Source organism: Triticum aestivum, chromosome 7A (genome assembly GCF_018294505.1).
Source record: "Triticum aestivum cultivar Chinese Spring chromosome 7A, IWGSC CS RefSeq v2.1, whole genome shotgun sequence".
NCBI lineage: Eukaryota > Viridiplantae > Streptophyta > Magnoliopsida > Poales > Poaceae > Triticum > Triticum aestivum.
The window spans coordinates 18,764,618-18,772,059 of record NC_057812.1 but is presented as its reverse complement, the minus strand read 5'-3'; the positions used below and the strand labels follow the sequence as shown (position 1 = coordinate 18,772,059).

General features: G+C 47.4%; 1 pseudogene; it reads left to right on the top strand.

The window, feature by feature from the left end:
• The first annotated feature begins 571 nt into the window (after positions 1 to 571).
• Positions 572 to 6,436, top strand: LOC123152831 (disease resistance protein RPM1-like; annotated as a pseudogene).
• The last annotated feature ends 1,006 nt before the right edge of the window (positions 6,437 to 7,442 follow it).

Below are 7,442 nucleotides of genomic sequence, written 5' to 3'. Positions count from 1 at the left end.
GGTGTGACAGTGGTTCGGACTCCCGTAAACCTTCTCCACGTTTGTATTCGGTTTAAGGGAGAAAATGCGTCTGGACCGTGTTAGATGGCTTTCACGGTCTAAATGACGTGATCTAAACAGATGTGGGAGGTTTGTGGGTCCACGTTGGAGTACATTGATAGTCGCATGGGCATTGGGCATCAGAAAGACAGAAACTCACAAGCCATGTAGTATGTATGGCATCGGTCGTTGCGGCAAGAGTGGACGCGCGTACATTAAGAAATTGTAACCATAATTACTTGCCTCGATTAGAGGACAAGACAAAAGGTGTCTGCTTGCTAAACAGCTAAATTAAACTATACATGCATGTTACCGTTTGATATAAACTCCGGACGATACCTATCTGTGAATACTCACATGGGCACGCTGTCACTAGCTCAGGGGTTTCGCTATAAGAGCACTGCAAACATGCCCTGTTAGTGGCAGGACAAAGAGCACCGAGTCATAGTCCACAACACACACAGAGAGAGCTAGCGACCGTGAGGTGTGAGCTCGATCAACTGACTTGTTTCATATCGGCAGGCCTGAGATAATGGCGGAGACGGTGCTGAGCATGGCGAGGCCCATGCTGCGCGCCGCCATTAGCAAGGCCGCCTCTGCCGCCGCTGATGAGATGAGCCTCCTCATGGGTGTGGGCAAGGATATCTGGTATGTTCACATGCACTTGTTCTGTTCAGGCCATGCACTTCACACAGCCTCTTGCACCCTTCTTTTCTGTTGCTCTCGTTGGATATATTAAATCTTGAAACAGAAAAAATGTTTTAAATCATATATATAGAATGACACCAGGTATTCAAGGTAGGCTTGAAATCTCTTAATGGAGGTGCATTTCTTTTTTCCATTTATGACATAGGCTGTGGGAACAATTACATGCGTGTTGTAATTAATTTTCTTTCAAACCATTATCTATCAGGTTCATCAAAGACGAAATAGCGACGATGCAGGCTTTCCTGGCGGCCGCTGAATCGATAAAGGAGAAAGACATATTACTCAAGGTGTGGGCAGAGCAAGTAAGGGATGTCTCGTACAATATTGAAGATTGCCTTGGTGAATTCATGGTGCATGTGGCAAGTCAAAGCTTGTCGAGGAAGCTCATGAAACTCAAAGATCGCCATCGAATTGCGATTCAAATTCGCGATCTGAAATCAAGAGTTGAAGAAGTCAGCAAAAGGAATATACGCTACAACCTGATTGAGAAGAACCAACTCATTAAAGCCATTGAAGAAAGGGATTCTTGCATGGAAGATATTCGCAACCAGTCAGCCATCAACATTGATGAAGCTGAACTTGTGGGGTTCTCCAAGCCAAAACAAGAGTTGATAAATCTCATAGATGTCCAAGCCATAAATAGCCCTGCTCAGGTAGTGTGTGTCGTCGGCATGGGTGGTTTGGGTAAGACTACTCTTACAATGAAGGTTTATGAAAATATGAAAAGCTATTCATGTTGTGCTTGGATCACTGTCTCTCAGTCATTTGTCAGGATGGAGTTCCTCAAAGTTATGATCAAAAAACTTTTTGGCAGTGAAGCATTGACGAAGCAACTTGAAGGGAATGTAGTGAACGAAGTGAATCTCGCCAACTATCTTAGAGAAGAGCTACTTGAGAAGAGGTATTTTGTTGTTCTTGATGATTTGTGGAACATAGATGATTGGAATTGGATGAAAAGTGTTGTTTTTCCTAGAAGTAACAACAAAGGTAGCCGGATAGTGGTAACAACACGAGATCTTGGCTTAGCTAAGAACTGCACTTTGGAATCTTCTAGCTCACTTATCTACCGCCATGAACCCTTAGAAACAAATGATGCCATTAGTCTCCTACTTAGGAAGACTAGGAAAAGTGAGGAAGAAATGAAAAAATATGGGAACATGAGAAAAATAGTTACTAAGATAGTCAAAAAGTCTGGACAGTTACCCCTAGCTATCCTCACAATATAGGAGGCATGCTTGCCACTAGAGTGGTTGATGAGTGGGAAAATATTTATAACCAGCTCCCCTCGGAGCTAGAGAGAAACCGGAGCCTTGAAGCAATGAAGAGGATGGTTACTCTGAGTTACAACCACTTGCGTTCTCATCTTAAGTCATGTTTTCTGTATTTAAGGTTATTTCCCGAGGATTTTGAAATCAAAAGGAGGCGTCTAGTGGAAAGATGGATAGCCGAGGGGTTTATTATTGCCAGGAGTGGGGTGAGTGTTGAGGATGTTGGGATTAGTTACTTCAATGACCTAATCAACCGAAGCTTGATTCAGCCATCAAGAGTGAACATAGAAGGAATTGTCAAGAGTTGTCGAGTTCATGATATTGTTCAGGATGTCATGATCTCTATTTCTAGAGATGAAATTTTTGCATGGTCTACATCAGATAATGTAACCGGCATAGCAGTGGATAACTTTCGTCATGTGGCATACCAAGGAGGTTGGAGCCCAAATAGAGGCTTGAATTGGAACCATGTCCGGTCATTGACTGTGTTTGGTGAGAGACCAATGAAGCCGGCCCCTTCACTATGTTCGCCTGACTTTAGGATGCTTAGAATCTTGGATCTGCAAGATGCCCAGTTTATAATCACACAAAAAGATATCAACACTGTATGGTCATTACGTCATTTGAAATATGTCAACATCGGGTTTTCTTATGATTGTTCTTCTGATATTTACAAGATCCCAAGAACCATAGGGAAACTACAAGGCTTACAAACATTGGACATAAGAGATGGTCATGTTGCATCCCTACCAACTGAGATCACTAAACTACAAAGCCTTCGTAGCCTCCGTTGCAGCAAAGATAGTATACATGCTAGTTTATTCTTACTTTACCCTGCAAACTGGTTCTTGTCCACATTCTGTATGCCTATTCTGTTCACTCCTCCTTTAGTTAGTCTGGAAGAGCGTCGACGCCTAATGATGGATTTTTACATGGCCTGGACTGGTGGTTTTACCAGCTCTAATGGTGTGAGGGTGCCCAAAGGGATCAGCAACCTAAAGGAGTTAGAGATACTAGAGATTGTGGATACTGAACGGACTAGCAGGAAAGCAGTGAAAGAGCTCGGGGAGCTTATAAAGCTAAGAAAGTTAAGTGTCACAGTAGGGGCAAGCAAGCAGAAGAGCAAAATACTCTGTACATCCCTTGAGAAGCTCACTTCCCTCACATCTCTTTGTCTCCGTGTGGATGATGGTATATCTGGGAGAAGCAATGCATCACTTAAGTGGTTGCAGTCTGTTTCCTCCCCTCCCCCTCTCCTGAGGAAGCTGGCTTTGGATGGAGATCTTGAGGAGATGCCTATCTGGTTTGGGGATCTGATACATTTGGTGAAGATTGGCTTATGGTGTAGCAATCTGACAGAAGGTGGTGAAAGCATGAAAACACTGGGCGCACTGCCTAAGCTCATGCTGCTTGATCTTGGTTGGAAATCTTATGTTGGGGAGAAACTGTTTTTTAGAGCAGAAACATTCCTAAGTCTCAGGAGACTTGCTATTTCGGGCCTGACGCAACTGACGGAGTTGACATTTGAGGTGGGCACCTCGCCCCTATTGGAAAAGATAGAAATCCGTCACTGCAGATTGTCTTCGGGGATTACTGGCATCAAACACCTTCCAAATCTCAAGGAGATTTCATTTTGTTCGTATGGTAAAGTGGCAAGGCTTGGTGCGCTGCAACGTGAAGTGGAGGCACATCCCAACCATCCCGCTCTGCGACTGCAGAGCGACGGGAACCACCACGACCTGGATGATGTAGTCCAACGATCCAATACTGCAGTACAAGCGGACGAAGCGATGGAGGGGGAGGAATCATCTCTCCATGCCGACCCAGCAGCAGTTGGAGAGAGCTCCTCATCGCAGGCGGTGGCTGTGACGACGAGGAGCGACAGGTCAGTACCTAATTTCTCTTTTGTTCAGTAGCAGTAGGTAATAATCTACTGAACTGATGACGTCCTATATACAGTTAGCACAACTGAACATGCTCTTGCTCTTCTGTTGTTGTTTGTTGTAGCAGCCAAGATTCTGAAGATGATTATTGCTCCTGCATTTCTGATGACGGCGACGATGCTTGATGATCGATCGATCCTGCTTGTTTCTTTCTTCAGCGACATTGCAACTGCTCCTACTGCTTCCGGTACAGATTCTCTGGTACGGATCGAACATCCCTCTTTGTTTCTTTCAATCCGCAATGCTGGTAAATAGTTTTTTTGCTTATCAATTATTTCTGACAGGGACTTGATGTACCGCCCTGCTCTCGCGGAATCTCTCCATCACCACTTGGGCTCAGTTATATATGCCCCTCTTTCTCAACCTGGTCTGGAAGATGGCATTATCAATCAACTCATGAATCATCAAGAGACGCAACCTGCATTCTCTGATCTGCCCACTGCATAGAAATGCTGGAAGATGGCTCCTTAAATTGGTCTGATGTTCACTTAGCTGGCTATATACCTGCTTGTAACTATCAACTGATGATGTTATTCTTCTATATACTCTTACAGTCCATTTCTATTCTCTTCTGCTGTCTTTTCTTTCCTTCTTTAGCAGCAAAGATGATCTGCGCTGAAGACAAGTGTCTAGTTGTAATTGATGATCGGTCTCTTTTCCATTCCATTATTCGGTCCTTCGCTCACCTCGATCGCCTCCCTGCTACATGCTGGCCTGTAGATTCCAAAGACAAATAAGAACCATTACAAATCACTAGTACGTACGACCGACCGTGCTACTGCTCCTCCCGAGACGCCCCCCGCGTGGGCGGCCGGGAGGCCCGCAGATCCCGTCGGCCGGCCCTCCCCCACTCCTCCTCCTCCTCCCTCGCCGCCGCCCAAGGGCACGGCCAGGTGAAGCCTAGTCGTCGCCGGTGGCGGCGGGGACTCGGGCCCTCTCGCTTGCGTGGGGCTGGCGCGGGCCGGCGCCCCCGGGCCGGAGCGTGGCGGCGGGCCAGACGCCACGGCGGGTGGTGGCGGCGCCTCGGCAACTTCGCTCCCCCGCGGCAGGAGGCCTCGAGATCTGGTGCGTCGTGGTCGCCAGGGACGGCGGCGGCGTGACCGGATCGGGTCGCCAGGGACGGCGACGGCGTGACCGGATCGGGTCGCGGCGGCGCGGCCGGATCTATGCCCAAGCATGGGCCTTGATCGCTGGTCTGCCGTCGGCATAGTGGCGGGTGCGACTCGTCGGCAGCTGGGCAGATCCGCCGGGATTCTACCCTTGTCTGGTCCTTGACAGCGCGGGCAACTCCGGGGGAAACCCTAGATCTCCTTGGGATCGAGCGATGATGACGATTTTGCGTCATAGTCCCTCTTTAGGGCATCGTTTTCGAGTCTACTCCGGTTGAAGGGACCAGCGACGTCGGTGACGCACGTCTGGTGGAGCAACTGCTGATGAAAATCGCGCCGACTACGGTCATGGCAGACGATGACGGCGTCTTAGATGTCGTTCCCTTGTCGAGGCATCATCGTTGCAGTCTGCGTCATCAGGCTCGGGATGCTCCGGGGGAAACCCTAGATCTGGGTCTTTCGGATTGGACGATGATGGCGTTTTATCGCTTTCCCTCCTGGGGGCATCGTTTTGGAGCAAGTGATGGTTGGGGGGGATGATGGAGCGGTACTTCATCTCACACATTGATGGCGGCGGAGATCGGCGGCATGGCGCTGTGGAGGCTCAGCGTCCGATGCGCGAAGATGGACTCGCGCAGGAGGAGGTAGCTGTCTGGCATCATGGTGACGTCGATGACAGAGTGGCCAGACAAGGTGGAAGCCTCAATATGATCTGAAGACGGACCTGTGGAAGATGGCGGCGACGACACACGAGTGCGTCTGACCGGATTGTGCCCCAGACCCGGTATGGGGCTCGGCTGGGGTTTCCGGCTTTTGATGTTAAGCTTAGGTGAGTGGTTTGGGTAGTAGCCCAGCTAGCACCCTTCATCGTATGGATAAGAATAGAGGCATATGTTGCCAAGATGGTGGATTTAGGTATATTGTTTGTAATACTTTGTAAGGTTCTTGAGAATAATCAATAAAGTGGTCGTATGAATCTGAAGCCTGGTATTCCATTTCCGAGCCAGGCGAGAGAGCTAGTTCACGGTGCCTCGACAGTCAAAGTGCCACCGAAACATGAACCATGCAGTAATCATGCTGATAACTGGTCAGTTATTAATTTGTAGTTATCATGCTACGGGTGCTTCATATACTTGCAATTTGTCATGTTGTTTTCAACTTGCGAACACATTATACATTTGCCAATGAAATAAAACTAATGCATGCTGTGTAAATGCATTTCAGCTGGGGACAAGACGTCAAAAATGGAATGGAATATACACCCCACAAGAAGCTGCAATCAATGAAGCTGCATATACATGCTGTTATGCTGCAACTGGCCATTAATTGGCCATCACGTTCCACATCTCTGCTTGCTGGCAGCCTCTAGTATGATGCAAGGTGAAGCTGAGAGGGATCTTGCCATTTCTCCACTGCGAATGGAAGAGGAACGCAGTGATCTTGGGGCTTCAATGTAAGAGATGCGTGTAGCAAGCTGCAACGCCATTTTGAGATCTCAGAAGGAGTTTACAAGTTGCAATTGTTTACCCAGATGAAAAACCGGTTCTTGGAGAAGACCGTGGCATGGAATGGCTGATCAACCTGATGACGGAATGGCGTTTAATAGACTTGCTCTGTTTTCTAGTACTCTTTTTTTTTTCTAGAGATGGTTTATTCATCTCCATTTGTTGCCGCCACAGTGTCCGTGCTTGTTTGTAAACAAATAATAATTATTGCATCTGTGGTTATCCATTTCCCACCAAATTTGAGTTGATGAAACAATACGCCTGCTGCCCTGCTACATATTAACTCTGCGATTTTCATCGGGTTCGCTTTGCAAATTACAGTTTGCCAACAAAAAGGCCTCGCGACGGTACCCGACATCCACAGTTTTATCTTGGAATCAGCAGTATTTTTCATCTATAGTCAGTGACCATGTTTGCAGACTCTCGGCAGTTTCTTAGACCGTGGGGAGCCTGCAGGCTGAACTGAGCAGTCAGCAAACCGACTGAGATACAAACAGGGATCTTAGCGGCTATCCGAGGTAATCACCGGGCTCATTTTTGTGTCCCTCAAGCTTTGTCCGCAGTATGCCAACAGCATGAACATAAAAGGGCAACAATCAAAATGCTCGAGAATTTCTCGGAACCACTCTTATGCAGTGATTTGATGGTTTAGAATTTCAAGTCGCCCTGCATACAGGCCCTGTCCAATAACCATGCCACTATATAACTGCATGCTCATCAGCCAAGTGCCATTAGGGGTTCAGACTTGGATTCTGCTTTCTTGCCTACTATAACAGCAAAGATGATCTGCGCTGAGAACGAGTGTCTAGTTGTAGTTGATGATCGATCTCTTCCCCGTTCCATTCTTTGGTTCTTTGCTCACCTCGATCG